General features: G+C 37.1%; 1 pseudogene; it reads left to right on the plus strand.

The window, feature by feature from the left end:
• The first annotated feature begins 6,740 nt into the window (after window positions 1-6,740).
• Window positions 6,741-16,750, plus strand: LOC148586714 (uncharacterized; annotated as a pseudogene).
• Window positions 16,751-20,536: the final 3,786 nt, after the last annotated feature.

Here is a 20,536-nt window from a genome sequence, read left to right on the forward strand (position 1 = left end):
CATTGAATCTGGTCTTAGTCTCCTAGCTCAATCCCACCTTTCTTCTAAATACTGGGTTGAAGCTGTCAGTACTGCCGTGTATCTCATCAATAGATTGCCTACCCCTACTCTCCAAAATTCAAGTCCTTTCACCAAACTCTACAATAAGGAGCCAGACTACACATTTTTAAAAACTTTTGGTTGTGCTTGTTATCCTCTCTTAAGACCCTATGCCAAACACAAATTGGAATTCAGAAGCAAACAATGCATCTTCCTTGGATATTGTACCCACCAAAAGGGTTACAAGTGCCTTGATCCCATCTCCAATCGTGTATATGTCTCTAGACATGTTATTTTTGATGAATTGGTGTTCCCTGCACAGAATAGAGTAGCACCTTCATCCCCTAACGGATCAGATCCTTCCCCTACAGGTATTGTTCTTGATCATTCTCATTTTTACTCTATGAATAATTCTGACTCTAATACTGTTCAGACCTCACCCCCAATCACCTTGCCTTCCCCAGCACAAGTACCTATTCTAAACACTCCCCTGACTACCCCTACTGCCGAATTACTACCACCTACCCCTGATCCTATCCCCCACCTAGATCAATCCTTACTTCAGCTTTTGCCTGCACCTACTGAACCAGCCTCTCCTCATATTGTCACAAGATCTATGACTGGAAACTCCAAACCTAAGTCTTTTCCCAACTATCAGCTATTCCTATCCTTAAAATCAACCAAGCATCCACTAAAATCCTTTCATGCTACACACTTGCCTTCTATCCCTACCACATTTGCTCAGGCTGTTTCTAACCCTAAATGGTTTGCTGCAATGGAAAGTGAACTTCAAGCTTTAGTTGACAATGGTACTTGGTCTCTCTGCCCTAGACCTTCACATCGAAACATCATCAAGAATAAGTGGGTTTTTCGGCTAAAGGAAAAATCAGATGGCACTATTGAAAGATACAAGGCAAGACTAGTGGCTAAGGGTTTCCAACAAAGAGATGGTATTGACTACACTGAAACCTTCAGTCCAGTTATAAAACCAGCCACTATACGGATCCTACTATCCTTAGCAATCCACTACAATTGGCCCCTCAAGCAATTGGATGTCTCTAATGCCTTCCTTCATGGTTACTTGAATGAAGAAGTCCTCATGGAGCAGCCTACTGGTTTTGTTGATGCAGCTTTTCCAGATCATGTTTGTAAGCTCAAAAAGGCCCTCTATGGTCTAAAGCAAGCCCCACGAGCTTGGTTTCATAGATTGTCACAAGCTCTTCTCCATCTTGGTTTTGTTGGATCCTTAGTAGATACCTCTCTTTTTATGCTTCATCAAGGCTCTGTTCATATTTACATACTGATATATGTTGATGATATCATAGTAACAGGTACAGATTCATCTATCATGGAGACTCTCATCCACGGCCTTCAAATGGAATTTAAGTTGAAAGATCTTGGTTGCCTTTCATACTTCCTAGGCATCCATGTCCTTCGTGACAAAACTGGCTTGCATCTAAATCAAGGTAAATACATTATTGATTTACTTGATCGTGTGCAAATGCTTGGAGCAAAGCCCTATGCCGCACCCTGCACTTCAGGCAAGAAGCTCACCAAGCTTGATGGTGATACTCTACCAGATCCCACAACCTATCGTCATATCATTGGAGCTCTACAATACTGCACACTCACAAGACCTGACATAGCCTACACTGTCAATCAATTGTGTTAATTTCTCCATTGTCCAACTACAGAACATATGAAGGCTGCTAAAAGAGTTCTAAGGTATCTCAAAGGCACACCAGATCATGGCCTTCACTTCACTTCAGGTCCTCTTCAACTTCAGGCATACTGTGACTCTGACTGGGCAGGGGATCCTCTTGATCGCAGATCCACTACAGGGTATTGTGTTTTCTTCGGCTCCAACTTAGTATCTTGGCATGCCAAGAAGCAGCCTGTTGTCTCGAGATCTAGCACCGAGGCTGAATATCGTGCAATGGCCATTACAGCTGCTGAACTCTCATGGCTTCGAATGCTACTCAAAGAATTGCAAGTTTCTCTCCATGATCCTCCTGTACTTTGGTGTGATAACATAGGAGCTATTGCTTTAGCTTCTAATCCCATCTACCATGCTCGTACCAAGCATATAGAAGTTGACTACCACTTCATCCGTGAGAAAATTCTTCACAAAGATCTTTGTGCTAGCTACATCCCAACTCAAGATCAATGTGCTGATATCTTTACAAAGGGCCTTACCTCCTCTCGATTTCTTTTCCTCAGAGACAAACTCATGGTTACTCCCCCTCCCATTCGTTTGAGGGGGGCTGCTAAGGAACCAATAGAGTCTGTTTTATAGTTGTTCTTATCTTTTAGTATTATCCTTATAGTTGTTCTTATCTCTTCTCTTTAGTGTTCTAGTTGTATTTGTTTTACTTATTTGTATTGAATTAGGTCTCCTAGTTTGTATCAAGTTTGGGTTTGTCAAACTTGATTACAATTGTAACTCTTTGCCTATATATACAATGAGAACGAAGCTGAGACTTCATTCCGCCAAAAGCAATTTTCTTTGCTTTCTTTCAAAATCAACAATTTAAATCTAAATATAAAAATTTAATTACATTCCTTAATTTTCCGTTGAAGTTGGAAAGTGAAAGGAAAAATTGACAAGTCTTTAAGAAGAAAAATGCCTCAAAGTTTTGTAATTTTTGTAAGATGTAAGGAGATTTGACAATTGATCTTTAGCCTCTTTTGAATTTAATTGACACATTGTTCTAGGAAACAAAACGTGTGGTAAGAACATCTCCATTGAGCTCTTTAAATTTGGCTTTTCTTTAAAAATTTGAAAAAACTCACATAAAAAGTCATTTAACAAGCTCTCTATTCTATTTTAAATTTAACTTTGATTAATAAGGCTCTTCAAATACCAAGTGCCAAAAAGTGAAAGTTATTTAGTTTTCTAATCTTATATATTCATTTTCCTACTCTCTCATGAGTACTGATCCATAGCACACGGCGTGCCACGCACGCCTGTGCAAATTTTTTTTTTTCTTTACAATTAATTTTTTTTTTTTTTTGCACACGGTGTGCGTGGCACGCCGTATGCTGTTTTACTTCACCCCTCTCTCATCTGCCAAAAGCCAAAAAAGAATTAAAAAAATAAGAAAATAATAATATTTAACTACAATAGAGGAAGATATTGATAGTTTGATATTTGATTTATTTTAAAAGCGACTCTTCAAATTTAATTTTTATTTGAAGAGCTCAATATAGAAAGTTAGAAATAACAATTGATTTTTTGGTCTCATTTTTGTGCATTGCAAGTTGCTCGCTGTATTTATTTATTTTTTCTCCCTTGCATGCATGTTAGCATGTACCATGTTTTCTTCCATTCTTTAAGAAAATTATTGGGAAGAGTTAAACATTGGACAAAACTTTATAATTTTATAAAGGTTTTTTTGTCTCTTTCTTGTGCTTTGCAAGTTTCACACCGTACCTTTTTCATTTTATTTTATTTTTCTCTTGCACGCGTGTACCTTATCTTCTTCTATAGTTTAAGAAAAATATTGAGAACAACATTGTAACATCCCCAGTCCGTTAAGACTGAGTTTGCCACTTTTCTTCTTTTTCAACAAAAATTCTTGCAAAGATCTATAAGGTCTATCAGAGTACTTGATTTTAAAAGATACAATAAATGCGTAAAACATTTTTTTCAAGAGATTTTATTACAAGCGGAATTAGAAAACATTAGATTTTAGTTGCGGAATATCATATCATTACAATAACTTATATGAAAAGACTTTGAAAATTAATAATTATTCCCGTCCCCATTCCGGCCTCCTATTCCAGCATCCTTTCTACCTGAAAACAAGAAATAAAACTGAATAAGCCCAAAGGGGGCCCAGCAAGTAACATCCACGACCATAAATAGTTTTACTCCTTGTTCTCAGTTTTGAAAATCATTTTCGCAAATAAATATAATTCTAGCCATAATAATATCTGTATGTACGGTTGCATCTCCCGTAACATATACATACTATTACATCTAGTAATAGATCATCGTTGTAAATCATCTTTATAAATCATCATTATAATGCATCATTATAAATAATCTTTGTAAATCATCTTAGCATATCTTCGTTGAAAATATAGTATCATTTTCTCATAATAAGGCCCATGTACACTATTACCTCTGTGCACGAGGGTTGCGGGTCCTTGTGACCATGGCACTGAACTGTGGCCTCAGCCATGCCCGACCGTCAATTAACTCTTTTTCTTGGTGCACTCAACGGTCTGTTGATGGAATACCACCTTCTGGCATAGCCTCCTTTAGTGGTTTCGCGTCCATCCGAGTATCGGTACCGAACTCTTCTCATTCTTACTTATCTTGGGGCCAAAAATACTCTCCTCCATACATGTGCCCTCATTTCATAAACATTTATCTCATCTCTTGTACTTTTCTTTGTACTTCTTTTGATGCATCTTAGGGCAACATGTAGGAGGGTTTATCATCATTTTTCTTTCTTATAATCATCATCATTTCTCAACTTTCTTTTCTCAAAATGGAAACCTTTTCAAATATAAACTTGTTGTACTTAGAAAGCGTTTAAAGAAATAGAAACTTTCTAAATAATTCATTTAGAAATCCTTCATGCATGCAACATAACTTCATAATACGTAAATAAAATAATCATTTACAATTTACTAAAGAATGAATAAATAGCATGACATGAAGTAACTTTAGAAGGGGTAGTGAATTTACTTACCTCTAGACTGAAGCTAAAAGTGGTATGAAGGAATCTAGTTGCTCCAATATGACTAACACCACTAGTATATCTTTTGAAACTAATTTCTAAAGTCCGCTATCTCTTGTGTTCTTTCTTTCTTGTAGCGCTTGGTCTCGCCCTTTCTCTCTCTGTTCTGAGTAAACACTCTTAGAAAGAAGAAAGACCGAGTAAAAAGCGGAAGAAGGAAGAATATATGCAAGAGATGGGAGAGGAGATGAGTGGTGAAAATTGTGAAGGAGAAGAGCTCTATTTATAGGAGAAAATCAAACACTATTCTACCTTCAATTTACAATTATACCCTCATTTTACTATTTCACTAACCCTATACTATTTCACCAACCCTATACTATTCTACCAACCCTATTCTATTCTACCAACCCTATACTATTCTACCTATACTATTCTACCTTCTTATTCTACCATCCTTATACCTACCATTTACTATCCTATTATTTCACCAATTACCATTCTCTAATTACCACTCTCATAAATTTCCCAAGAATTAAAATCCTTAGCTACAATGGATATTAAAATAACATAATTATCAAAATAATCTATTTAAATAGCTTTGAAAATTCTGGGGCACTACAAACATCATCTTAAACCTTTTGTTCTTATGCAACTGCAGGTCTACAAGTTTCAAGGTACAATGGTTATAGTTGACTCAACTGCATCAACTTCAACATTTGGTCGGGGGAGGGGGGGCATTTGCCCTCAAGAGTTGCTGGGGGGGGGGGGGGGGGGGGGCGCATAAATCCATAATCATGGCATTAATTTTTTTTTTTACCAAGGGTAAGGAGAATTTTGAGGAGCTCAACCCCCCCTCCCTCCCCCCTACTGCCATCTAAACCCTTCAAATTCATGAATTAGCTCACCAATGTTGACCTTAAGCAGGTCATCGTCTCCAAATTTAAAGCTTTTCTGATTTTTTTTAAGCCATTGAACCACCATCCTTAATGGTATACTGTCCTGCATTAATTTCAAGACAATTGGAATTTTCAAAATTATTACTACGTAGAAAATTAACCCCTTAAACCTATCCTATATATATTAGGTTGACTAATATAATATCAGTAATGTTATTTAGTGTCCCTAAGGGGTAGTTCAATCGGCTAGAGACCATGCCTCATGAAACAGAGGTCGCTAGTTCGAATCCTCCCTCCCCCTCTTGTGTGGACACGTCAAAAAAAAGAAAAAAAAAAGAAGTAATGTTGTTTAATAAAATAGGTATCCAATTGGAATACAACTTAATGAAGTGATAATGAAAAGTTGAAAACCAACCATTTGATACCACTTGTTTAAAAAAAAAAAAAAAAAAAAAAAAAAAAAAAAAAAAATCAGGACTTGATTTTTACTATAACGTCCTCTCAGTTGAATAATATTAGCGAGTAATGCAATTGAGTAGACTGCCATACAACTGAGACAACGTGGTAATAAAAATTAGCCTTTGAATTAGTAAGGACTTTGTAAAAAGTAAAATCAACAGTTGATTTTCACTGTCACATCATTCCAATTGTATGGTAATCTGAGGGACACAAATGGTCTAATGAGAGGAATGGAAGTAATTGACATGAAAGCTTCCCTAAGCGTCCCAGTCGGTGCAATCGGTGAGGCGACTTTTGGACGAATTTTCACCATGATTAGAGAGCATGTTGACAAATTTAGGTCTAATAGATACTCGCAGTGTCGCACAACATCTCCTATTCAAAGATGTGCACATGCTTTTAAACAATTAGATCTTTTATCTTTTATTGCAAATAATTTTATAAATTTCTTTTGTGTCTCTCAAAAAAATGAAATGACTTTTAAAATCATAATTTGATCAAAATTTAAAAGTGATGAATTACACATCATTCTTGGAACAATGCAAGAAGAACATAAGGACTTCTACCGTTACTCATTAGTGGTCCAGTCTTCACTAATCTTCAGTGGTGCCCCTTAACTTGGTCTTGTTCAATGTTCTTCAGCACATAGAAAGAATCCATGGCGAAGGCAGAACTGAACTCTTCTGCAATGACAACCTCTTCACACAAATGGCTTCTCATGTTTTTCCTCCTTTCCACCACCTTCTCTTTCAACTCTGTCTCATCCTCAGCAACTCAACCCCAAGATTACTACCATCACTGCTCTTCAACCGTCCCTTCATTCCCCCAAAACAGAGATCCACTCCCAAAATTTCCTCTTCCACGCTCCCATGAAGATTACTATACCGGCGGTAACCCAGTTCTGGAACCAAACCCGTTTGCATTCTCGTCCGGTTTCTTAAACTCCATCTTTCTTCGCACGCAGTCTGTCTATGACACCGAAGTTCCAGGCTTGTTCAAGCTTAAAGGGCGTTTAACATTTCCAAGCGCGAATAAGTACAACAGGATGGAAGATTTCTCGTATCCCCGCCAGGTATACTATTCTACGTCTGAAAGAAGTTCTGTAAGCTTTAAACTGGAGGGGTTCTGGTCAGAATCAAAGAGATATCTTTGTATGGTTGGATCAGCCGCTGCATACACTAAAGAAGGTAATTTGCTTAATCTTTTTGCTGTTCTTAAACTCCATAATCTCACAAGTTCCACTAGTATTACTAGTTTGATTACTGGATCTTTTGAAAGCTTGAGTACTTCTGCCAATGATCCAACCCACTTTGAGAAAATTTCTGTATTGTTGCTTCCTCAAACGGAGTATAAATACACACCAGTTTCAGGAGATTTCAAAAACGGAAGTGATCTTCCAAAGGGTTTATTACTTAGTTCTCTTCCAAAACACCAATTATGCTCAGTCGCCTTGGGGGGATTCCATCCGTTCAAATTGAGATACAACAGCAGAATTGCAGTCCGTTTGATGCAGCCATGGGATATGTTCCTCGTTTCATGTCCATGTCTATGATCAAGTGTTCTGAGGACAAAGAAACGATGCGGGTTCTCGTGGAGTTTCCTCCTAACACTAGCTACGTCAGTTATTACCGGAGTTTCAATCCTGAAACGACTCTGGTGGGGGAAGGAACATGGGATGAAATAGAGCATCAGCTCTGCATCGTTGCTTGCCGAATTTCGGGCGTGAAGGAATCTTGGGTTAATGCTCGTATGGGTGATTGTTCAACAAGATTGACCTTGAGGTTTCCTGCAATCTGGTCAATCAAAGATGTTAGTGACATGGTGGGGAAAATTTGGACCAACAAAACCATGCAAGAGAAAGGTTATTTCGACAGGATCATGTTTCGAAGTTTTCGGAATAGAATGGCCGGGGTTCCTGACTTGAAGTATCAGTATACAAAAATTGACACTGCCAGGAAGTTATGCCAGAAATCTGAGAAGCCTGCTTGAATCAAAGGGGCAAGATACCCAAATGGGTCTTCTATTTCCGAGATTTGATTCCTCTGTGAAAAATTCTAAAGGAACAATCGCTTGGGGTTCTTCAGTTCCCACCTCTGTTGGTGCTCTGTTTTATGAGTACTCAAGCTCTCAAGACTCTGAAGCAGCGGCACCAGATCTCGGCAGCAGAGGCCTAGTCAATATCAGCTACCATATAAACCTTCAATCGTACAATGGGTTTTCTCCGTTTAACGCATCTTCAACTTCATCTGAGAGCTCTGAGATTTTGGCTGAAGGGATATATGATGCGGAAACAGGACGCTTGTGTATGGTAGGCTGCCGAAATATTGGCTCTGACGATCAAATACCAAGAAATGATTCTTGGGATTGTGAGATTCTTGTTGAATTTCAATTCCCTTCATTAAATTCTAGGCGTGGAGGTTACATCAAGGGAAGCATTAATAGCGCACGGAACAAATCTGATAAACTTTACTTTGAGCGTTTAGAGTTGTCTGCAACTTACGAGGTTGGATCTGATGGTATAAAGGATGATCACACTATTATTAGTGTGGTCATCACCACACCAGATCATGTAGATTTTACAGAAAAGTAAAATTACTTCCTGTGGAAGTAGCAGGTCAAGAGTAGTAACTCTTGACCAAGAGTTGTATTGGGACTCTATTTATAGAGTCCCATGAGAATGCAGAATAACAACTTCTATTTTTTCACGTGAAATATTTGATTTGTTTTCTCCTGGTTTTCTGCATTCTAAACACTCTCATTCTCCACTGGATTTCCACCCTAACGGGAGAAATCTTTTCTGAAGAATTTACACAGATCCTACGTTAAAGAATCCAACAGTGGTATCAGAGCACGGTAGTATAGAAGAATAAGAGAAGATTGAAGAACCAGAAGAAACAATTGAAGATCCTCAACAACTTTTGTGTGACATTTATCAGACAATTCACAGACAAGTCATCGGTTTAGCCTCTTCTGTGGCTTTCTACAATTTACATCAATCATTGCAAAAGCCAGAGGAAAAACCCCTTACAATCACAGTCGGTGGATTACAATATACAGGTAATATTGGTGCTTTAAGGAGAACTTATTTTTTAGAACAAAAATATTGGTAAAAATTTCTCAGTCTACCTTTACATGATTCTGAGAAAATTTTCCCCAAAATATTACTCCTGAAGTTTCTGATAATGCCTTTCCATCTGCGAATTTTCCTTCGGGACACTTTGAGAAAAAAGAAGAAAATTCATGTGTGTCTTCATCTGAAGATTTCTTCACATATCCTGCTCTGTGGGAAGAAGAAGAAACCGAAGAAGAAGACCCAGAAGAAATTCTAGAAGCGAAAAAACTCAAATCACCAAGCAGAGGAAGAAAATTCGAAAAAAATTTCGCAAAAGGCAGTATATCTGGAGGAAGAAGAAGACGGCTTGAAAAATCCTGAAAAAACCCCAATCTCAGACGACGCCGTTTCACAAACAGAGCAAGCCCCTGCGCCAAACGACGTCGTCCAACAGCCCCAGGTAACCTCCTTCAGTTATTTTTCAAACGACGCCGTTCTGAATAATCAGAACGACGCCGTTTCGCGTCTCCACAAACAGGCGCCTTTCAGCGCCTGTTATCAACACGACGCCGTTCCAGAAAATAGGAACGACGCCGTTATAGAAAAGGATCGGGTCGAACGACCCGCTCCACGTCTTCTGGAGCACGCCCGAAAGACTGCACTCGACCCACTTCGCCAACCGTTTCGCTCTGGCCCAAAGTGGAAATACACAGCCCGAAAGTCCGTGTTGCGAGCCTAAGCCCAGATCAAGAAAAATCAGAAACCCGCGAACATTGATGTCCGACCCGATGAAACCCGACCCGTTGAAACTCGACCCGTTCAATCTGAATCCGGCCTACTGAAGCCTAACCCGACTGTCCGCCCATATCCAAAATCCGACCCGGGATTTAACCCGCGTTTCAACCCGCGGTTCAGGCAATCCGGTTTCAGACAACCCGGTTCATCAGACTCGGTTCAGGCAACCCGGTTTCATCAGACCCGGCCGGTTCAAGGCAATTTCACTAATTTCGCCCGTTCTGGCTCGTTTCAGCCCCGATTTCGTCCATTCAAAAACCATTGGAAAGCTGATTCAAAGGGCTACAATACTACAGGTTCTATTTACAATAATTTTAATAATTTTCAGCATTATTCTAGAAATAATTGGGAACGAGGTGAAACTTCTCATCAAAATCATCGAAGTTTGCACCGAAAATTTATACGACCCTGCTGGTTGGCTCCAAGTCAACACAAGGAGGTTGCATTCACAGTTCCTGATTTGGCTAGAAAGGAGATCTCATCTGACAGGCGCCTAAGGGGTCCACATCCTTTACGGATTGTTAGGACCATTGAGCAGAGCCCCAGGGACTCGTGGCCTACTGGCATACACCGCTACACTCCACCGAGGACGGGTGAACGGGTCAGTCCACGAAATCCATCTCTTGGATATTATAGGGGACATCTGAATAAATACAAGGCGTGTCTGACTTATCCTGAAGATTATTGAGCTGAAGTTATTACTATTTATTGTGCTTATTTTTATTTTTACAGACAATATTAGTTTGTAATAATAATTAGACTCACAGACAAATTATTTAGCTTGTAATAATTAGTCTAGTTATTCAGACAATTGTAAAAATTGTACTGAAAAATAATAAATATTATTATTATTATTGTGTTGTTAAACCTACTTTCTAACAATGGCTATTAAAGGTAGCATTGATTCCTCTAGACTTGAAAGTCTTAATGGAATGAATTTTAGAATGTGGAAACGACACATAACTTATGTACTCACACATGACAAAACACAGTATACCCTTACATCTGTGAAGCCTGATCCAGCTGACCTAAATGACATAGAAGCCAAACAGAAACATGAGAAATGGATGGAAGCTGACTTACTGGCGAGAGCCACACTTCTCCACAACATGAAAGACAATATCATTCCTCTATTCGAAAGTCATGAGTCTGCCAAAGAAATGATGGATGCACTGGAGGCAAAGTATGGCCCAAGATTTGATACGCATGTACAATTGTTATTAGACAAATACAACTGTACACGTATGAACGACAATGACTACGTAGGCGAATTTGTTAATCAAATGGAATTACTTGCAAAGGAGCTTGCAAATGCTGGTCATCCTGTATCAGACAAAATGCAGGTAACCACCATACTTAATGGCCTTCCTTTATCATGGGAACATGTGGTGACTTCTTTAACACTTAGTGGAAAAGAAGTCTCCATGATTTCTTTACCAGTAATACTAGTACTCGAAGAAGAGAGAATGAAAAGAAGAAGGCGAGAAGGAACATCTAGCAATTTAATGATGGCTCAAAACTCAAATCAGACTGTTCGAAGTCCTCTTACATTCAGAAGCAAGTCACAAAAATTCAAAAGAAAATGGAAAAGTAAGCAAAACAGTAAAGTCAAAGCAAAAGGAGCATGTTTCAAATGTGGAAAAATTGGTCACTTTAAAAGGAATTGTCCAAAACTACAAGGCATCAAAGCAAAGAAGGAGATTACAATGACAATCACTGAAGCATTGATGGCAGAACCAACTTCTAGCTCTTGGTGGATAGATTCAGCAGCAACTAGACACATCACAAACAAAAGGGAATTTTTTGTGGACTTCAAAGATAAAGCTGTTGGAGAGCACAAAGTTTACATGGGCAACAACACCTATAGTGACGTGCTAGGAGAAGAAAAATGTAAGATTTCTGTCAAAGGTTCAGTTATTGTCTTACATGATGTTTTGTATGTTCCTAGTATCCGGAGAAATCTAATATCAGTTCCTATATTAGATAACAAAGGATACGGGATAAAATTTAAATCTGGGAAAGTCTATATTAGGAAAGGAAACACATTTGTAAAGGGTATAAGAGTTGACAATATGTATTCCATTAAAGTTGATAATAAAGTTTCCATTTCAAATTATACACATGTGTCTGAAAGTAGTTCTTATCTATGGCATTTAAGATTAGGCCATATTAACATAAATAAATTAATAAGAATGAGCAAAGGTGGATTACTACCTAATATTAATTCTGGAGATTTTAATATATGTGAATCATGTATTAAAGGAAAAATGACTAATAAGTCGTTTTCAAAACACTGGAAATCATCAGAATTATTAGAAGTAATTCACTCAGATATTTGCGGACCATTTAGAACTAAGACACATAGAGGAATGGAATACTTTATTATCTTCATCGATGATTATTCAAGGTATGGATATATCTACCTCATCAAAAATAAATTTGAAGCTATTGATAAATTCAAAATTTTCAAATTAGAGGTAGAAAAACAATTAGGAAGATCTATCAAAACCTTGAATAATGATAGGGGAGAGAATATGAAGCTATGGATACTTTCTGCAAAGAAAATGGTATAAAACATTTGTACACAATGCCATATAAGCCTCAACAAAATGGTATTGCAGAAAGAAGAAATAGAACTTTAATGGAAATGACGAGGTCAATGATGGCATTTGCTGACTTGTCTATCCATTTTTGGGGAGAAGCCTTATCCACAGTAGCTTATATACTCAACAGGGTTAAGACAAAATCTAAACCTTTAACCCCTTATGAAATCTGGACAAGTCTGAAACCCAACTTAGAAAATATAAAAGTATGGGGATGCAAAACCTATGTACTTATCCCAAAACCTTTAAGGGATAAATTAAAAGATAAAACATGAGAATGTAAGTTCATAGGATATGTTGAGAATGGTAGTGGATATCGATTCTACCATTCTGAAAAAGGATTAATAGAAAGCAGAGATGCTGTTTTTCTTGAAAATTCAGATCAAATAAGTCCTATAGAAGATATCAAATTGTTAGAAGATGAACAATCTACACAAGAAAATTCAAATCATATCACTCCTATGAAAGCTATCAGTCTATCAGAAGATGAAGAATCTGCACATGCAGACATTAAAAATCTCCAGGTCAGTGGGAGTAAAAGGAGTTTGGATCTCAATATCCCTAATCACGAAAACAGTGGGAGAGTTAAAAGACAAAGACAACCATCTGTCATACTTAAAGATCATTATGTATTAAGTATAGATGACATAAATCTTCAAGATGATCCTTCCAATTACAAAGAAGCTATACAAGGTGATGATGCAAACAAATGGAGAGATGCAATGAATGATGAACTAGACTCCATCAACAAAAATGGCGTCTGGGAACTTACGGATCTTCCACAACAAAGAAAAGCTATTGGATGTAAATGGGTACTGAAGAAGAAATACAGAGCAGATGGAAGTCTTGATAAATACAAGGCTAGATTGGTAGCCAAAGGATTCACTCAACAACCAGGTGTGGATTTTGTTGACACTTATTCGCCAATAGCAAAATTTACCTCAGTAAGAATAATCATGTCCATAGTAGCTAAAATGGATTTAGAATTGCACCAATTAGATGTAAAAACGGCATTTCTAAACGGAGAATTAAAAGAAGACATCTATATGGTTCAACCTGAAGGATTCAATGTGAGTGGACATGAAGAAAAGGTTTATAAATTGAAGAGGTCACTATACGGGCTGAAGCAATCTTCAAGACAATGGTACTTAAAATTTCATGAGGCCATCATGGAAATCGGTTTCGAGGTAAGTCCACTAGATCATTGTGTTTACATTCACTATGACAATGATAAGTTGACTATATTATCACTATATGTAGATGACATATTATTAACTGGAAATTGCTCAAAAATGATTCAGAATACAAAGAATTTCTTAGCATCTAAGTTTGAAATGAAAGACATGGGTGAAGCAACTTATGTCTTGGGAATAAAAATTTCAAGGAATAGAACCTCGAAATTATTATACTTAGATCAAGAGAAATATATAGAAAAGGAACTTAAAAGGTTTAATATGGATAAAAGTAAACCTCTAAATACACCTGTTTCAAAAGGTCAATATTTGAGCAAAACAATGTGTCCTCGAGACCTAACAGAAATTTTTGAAATGGAAACTGTCCCCTATACTCAAGCTGTGGGCAGTCTTATATATGCTATGACAAGCACAAGACCTGATATTTGTCATGCTGTAGGATTGGTTAGTAGATATCAATCCAATCCTGGAAAAGAGCATTGGCAAGCAGTTAAAAGAATATTTAGGTATCTGCAAGGAACTAAAAACATGGGTTTATGTTTTGGATTAGAAGATCTTAACATTGCAGGATACACTGACGCAGATTTTGCAGGAGATATAGATGACAGAAAATCTACGAGCGGTTATATATTCTTATTCGGGGGAACATCTGTTTCTTGGTTAAGTAAGAAACAAAATTGTGTTGCAAAATCCACAATGGAATGAATATATATCATGCAGCACAGCGGTAAGCAATGCTGTTTGGATTAAACGTTTCATTAAAAGTTTACATCTTGGAATGCAAGATGGGCATGTCAATGTATTTTGCGATAATAAGTCTGCCATCTCTTTAATAAAAAGTGGAACTCAAAGTTCCAAAGGCAAACACATTGACATAAGTTATCACTATATTCAAGATATAGTGGAGAGAGGTGAAGTAAAAGTAGAATTTATTCCCTCAACAGAGATGGTAGCTGATCCCATGACCAAAGGGTTAACTTTAGATAAATTTAGAGAGCATGTAGCAAAAATGGGATTAAGGAAAATTTATGAAAAAGGTACATGGTAAAAATAGCATGATCAGAAGAATTCAGGGACGCCTGAATGAATGATGATATGTATTTTTTATTTTTGATAGTATAACTATTTATCTCAAATAGGGTAACCTTGGAGATAAGAAATTGAATAGAAATTTTTTCAATTCAAATTACATATGGTTATTATGTAATAGATCATTAATTATAGTATTGAGTATGAACTGTATTCTTAACTATGGATAATTAATCTATTTGCCTAGAATATACGGCAGATAAGGAGTTGACATGTTTTTTGTGATACTAAAAATAAACATGTACAACTAAGGTTTCATTACTAATTATAATAGTATGATCAAGTGGGAGATGATGGTGTAAAGGATGATCACACTATTATTAGTGTGGTCATCACCACACCAGATCATGTAGATTTTACAGAAAAGTAAAATTACTTCCTGTGGAGGTAGCAGGTCAAGAGTAGTAACTCTTGACCAAGAGTTGTATTGGGACTCTATTTATAGAGTCCCATGAGAATGCAGAATAACAACTTCTATTTTTTCACGTGAAATATTTGATTTGTTTTCTCCTGGTTTTCTGCATTCTAAACACTCTCATTCTCCACTGGATTTCCACCCTAACGGGAGAAATCTTTTCTGAAGAATTTACACAGATCCTACATTAAAGAATCCAACAGGATCTTCTATATGGAGGATGGATGTGGAGATTGTCATGGTACTTATCTCCACCACACTGTCGTGTGTTTTTGTGGTTCTGCAGATCTTTCATGTGAAAAGGCACCCTCATGTGCTTCCCTTGATCTCCCTTGTCATGCTTTCAGTTCTCACTTTGGGCCAAGTGGTGCCTCTTGTGCTGAACTTCGAAGCCCTGTTCTTCAGGAGTTCGAGCCGGTGGAACATACTGCGCGAAAGCGATGGATGGCTCGAAGCAAACGAGGTAACGTAAAATCAAACACTTATTTCAAAAGTTTAAGCTGAACTAATAGGAAAGATTCAATTTAATCATTTAATTAATATTCTGACAGGTGATTGTTAGGGTGACTGGAATGGTAGCTTTTTTGCTGCAATTCCGTCTTCTGCAAAAAACATGGTCAGCAAGATGGAGTGATGGAAATCAAAAGAGCTTGTGGGGTGCTGAGAAGAAGGTTCTCTTCGTGGCTTTACCATTATATATAGCAGGGGCTTTAGTTCCTGTGGTGGTGAACTTGTGGAACAGCAGCGAAAATGATGTTATGATGGCCTCAGCTTCCATTACAAGTAGTTACCCACCGCGTTCTCTTTGGGGAGGCTTGAAATCTTATGCTGGTTTGGTCTTGGACGGTTTTCTGTTGCCTCAAATACTGCTCAACATGTTCTGGAACACAAAAAGGAGCAGTCTTTCTTGTTCATTCTACCTCGCAAACACTTTTGTCCGGTTGCTGCCGCATGCATACGATCTTTACAGGGCTCACAAGTATGCTCACCACTATGATGGCTCATACATATATGCAAATCCTGGTGCAGATTTTTACTCCTCTACTTGGGATGTTGTTATTCCTCTTGGGGCTTTGCTTTTTGCCTTGGTCATTTACTTGCAGCAGAAGTTTGGTGGTCGTTGCATCTTTCCTCGGAGGCTTAGAGAGTTGGAAGGATATGAAAAGGTGTGCCAGTGTCTACTGATGCATAATTCCCAAGTCTGATGAGGGGCTTGATAATGCTCTTTCGGTGGCCTTTTTTTGCGTTTTAGTTAAAAAATATTTTCATGTAAATAAATATAAAAGTAGTTTTAAGTGTTTCGTATTTGAAATTTGACTTTGGTGTCGTAACATGAAACTGCAACATATGTACTGTAGTTGTTTTTTTACAGCAACTATGCCAAATATTGTTGCATTGTGTTTTCATATGTTAAATTATAATGTTGTTTGCTTAGGGTCTGTTGGTAGTTATTACTGTTAGCTGTATGTTTACTTGTTGCAGGTTTGTCCTGAAGTCTTCTTGTATGCGTTTTGAATTTTCAATGACATAACTGATTTATCCCAAAAAAAAAAAAATCTCTGAGTCTGACCTCTACTACATATCCATAATTTTTTTCTAATGAGCAGGGATAGGTGTCGGTTAAATCATTTAATTCACCTATTACATTTCAGTAAGAATTTATTTTGAAAGTTTCAGTTAAAATCGGTTAACCATTTGCTTTTTTAATTGGGTCAAAAATTGATTATTTTGAAAGCCCAAATCGTTTTTTTGGGCTAAAATAACTTATTGAACCAAACAAATTTTTAATGGGCTCATTAATCAATAATAATCAACCATACATATGTTCTACTAATAAATTAGTACTAGAATCCACCAACTAATATATTCTACTAAAAAAACCTAGCTAATGCCATCGTAATCATCATTCAATTAAAAAAATATTTATTATTGGTTACTTATCAATTAACTAACAAAAAAATATTTGTACTAAGTAACCGAACCGAACCGATATTGGTATAAAAATCCTGAACCATGAGCTATGTTTGCCAAGAGAAGGGCCCGGCACTGTAGCTGGAACGGCACTGTTCCAGCTATAGTGCCAACTGACACGTGACAGAAAAACTTGACTTTTTCATCTTAATTTTTTTTTAAAGCAAAATATTAAAAAAAAAAAAAAAAGTGGAAAAAGATGGGGTGGTTCCAGCCACCCCTTGGCCAAAACGGGGTGGCCGGACCACCCCATTTTTGGCCAAGGGGGTGACTGGAGCCACCCCTGGCCGATCTGGAGTGGTCGAACCACCCCTGTGGCCAAGGGGGTGGTCCGGCCACCCCCTTGGCCAAAAAAAAAAAAAAAGGGAACGGGTGCATTTGGGGGTGGTCCGGCCACCCCCAAATGCACCCGTTCCCTTTTTTTTTTTTTTTTTTTTTTTTTTTCGGCCAAGGGGGTGGCCGGACCACCCTCTTGGCCACAGGGGTGGTTCGACCACCCCTAGATCGGCCAGGAGCCACCCCCTTGGCCAAAAATGGGGTGGTCCGGCCACCCCATTTTGGCCAAGGGGTGGCTGGAACCACCCCATCTTTTCCCTCATTTTTTTTTTTTTTTAATATTTTGCTTTAAAAAAAAAAAAAATTAAGATGAAAAAGTCAAGTTTTTCTGCCACGTGTCAGTTGGCACTGTAGCTGGAACAGTGCCGTTCCAGCTACAGTGCCGGGCCCTTCTCTTGGCAAACATAGCTATGGATTCTTAATCTCCATGGGGTCGAATTCCCAGTTCCCAAAATGCACTATTATGTCTCTATGCAGGGATTCGTAGACCCCTTGTTGTCTTACCTTATGCTGCATACACAAAAACACATGATCATAAATCATCACTAAACAAGTAAAGGGAAGCTTTACCTCATCAGGTATTGGCACTTCTTGTTGTATTTATTCCTTTTGGGTGGACTAGCATAATCATTTGTTTTTATTTTGGGCCCATAATGTGATGAACCAATTTTGTGGACACATGAGGAAGCCATTTACTCTCACCCTATATATAAGTGAGGTTTGCCCATTAAGCTTCACTAGGTCATTATGTAAAAATTAGGGTTAAGAGTAATAGTCTCCCTCCACACACAAAACACAGTTTTCTTCTATATGTTTGGGCATCTATAGGAGATTCATGAAGGTAGATATGGAAAGCTTGTCATGAGAATATTGAATGTATGACATTGTTATATTTATTTATACATGCTATGGAGAAAGAATAGATTTATTATTGATTTATTCTAACAATTGGTATCAGAGCCTTTGTTTCTTTTCTTCATGGCTGTAATAAATATCGTTTAGACTAATATTTTTTATCTGAAAAATACTGTGAACAAACGAGATTTGGTTTCGAGTGGAGGTAGTAGTGGATCTGAATTTCTTGCCGCCACGACTGCTATGGGTAATCTAAGCGTACCGCCCCATCTCGCATTGCTGTCATGCAGTGCTGTTGGCAATGTTTTCTGGTTTGTGATTCTATTTTTCTTTCGTTGTTTTGTGGCTTTTAATGCGTAGAAGATGGTTGTCAATTTGTTTAGCGTGTTATTGCAACCTGTTTTAAAATAATATATATATTATATTTTTTGAAAATGGCATGATTTAGACACCTCAATTTTTCTTAATAGTGTGTCAGATGCTATACGATTTGGGGTCTATTTTTTTTTAATGTTCTACATGGTTTTTTTTTTTTGCTTCTACACTATGAGTCTCATTTTTAATCCTTTTTTTTTTGGGTTAATTTGCTTGTGTATTGAATTAAAAAGATTTTTCTTTTTCGTTAACAAAGCAAATGTGAAGATATATATTTTGTCCTTCGTTCGTGTATGTTTGCTTCATACGAATCATAAGGACTTAAAATTTTTATTAAAAAAAAAAAAAAGGGGTTAAAGATAGACATGTGATAGAGCTATATATGTGTGGACTTCAACCATGTGTGCATATGTGATGGAGTGATGAGACTTTTGCATTGACATTAATTTACATATTTATCAAACAAAGTGGTTAAAGATTAAATATGTGTAAACTTATCCTAGATTCATGTCATTTTATGTCCAACCATGAGTTGTTTATATTTTTTATAAACTTGGATTTATTGGATCCGAGGATTTGAGCGGAAAAGAGATTGGTCTCAATTGCGGTATTTATTTTGAGATTGATAAGTTTTTTGTGCAATATTTATTTCAACAATGTGTTTTATTTTTGTGAATATACACACTATTTTGTTTTATGTATATATATGATTTTGAGTATTCATACTATTTTGTTTTCTGGATGGTTTCTACATAGCGTTTGTTAAAAAGAATAGGGTGTCTTTGCAAGATAGAACAATAAGGGAACCACTTCAAGGTCATCCACCAATAGACTAGTCCAGGGGCATAGTGCCCAATCCAGAGTTTCCATTGATCTCTCTTTAGTTGCTTCCTGTACATCTCATTCATCAGTTTTGGAGGAAAAGAAGGCCACCAAAAATTGATCACTGGAACCACTAGAGTTACACCAGCCAGCCTGCAACATTTAATACAACAATTTCATAAAATTCTGGTCACTTATTGATACAATATCCCATATCTTGAACATTAGATTGACCCTTGATGGCATGCTACCACGTTAGATTTGCTTTAATAGGGCCATATTAAATCCACTAGCGTGTTGTTTGGTCTGAAAACAGTGGGGGAAATGAATGAGTTTTCAAAGTCTCCAATCCATTGACGTTGATTTAGTCTTTCCATATTTAATTTTTGAGTATTTCCTATCCATCCAAAGCAGAGACTTGACGATGACTTGAGCAACGACTCTGAAAATTTCCGAGAATTTTCTAACCTAATCCAACTTTTGGGGGAGAAGAAACAAAGGCCCAAATTTATCCACAAAATCAAACGTCCAACGGACAATAATTCTCCATGAATTAATTAATCGATTGAATTTCTCTTTTACTTTCTGTCATTTTGTTTTCAGAAGACAAACAACCTATAATACAAAATATTTATATCTTTACGGTACAACAAAACATTTTTTTTTTTTTTTTTAAAAAAAAGTACCCTTACAAAGACATTAACAATTATAGCCATATTTTTATTTAATTGGAAATGTGTGATGATTTTTTGTGTTGTGGGTGGTGGCATCTCTGTTTGTGGGTTTGTGGATGATGTCCGCTACATACTCCAAATAGATGGAATGAGATTTTTTGGGTTCAAATGAACTGAAAATGAGTCTGTTTTTGTAAAAAGGAGGACAAATTTATCCTTTTACTTTCTTTTTCTTTTTTTGACAAATTTACCCTCATGTTTCACAATA

Source organism: Corylus avellana, chromosome 3 (assembly GCF_965113065.1).
Source record: "Corylus avellana chromosome 3, dhCorAvel1.hap1.2, whole genome shotgun sequence".
NCBI classification, from domain to species: Eukaryota; Viridiplantae; Streptophyta; class Magnoliopsida; order Fagales; family Betulaceae; genus Corylus; species Corylus avellana.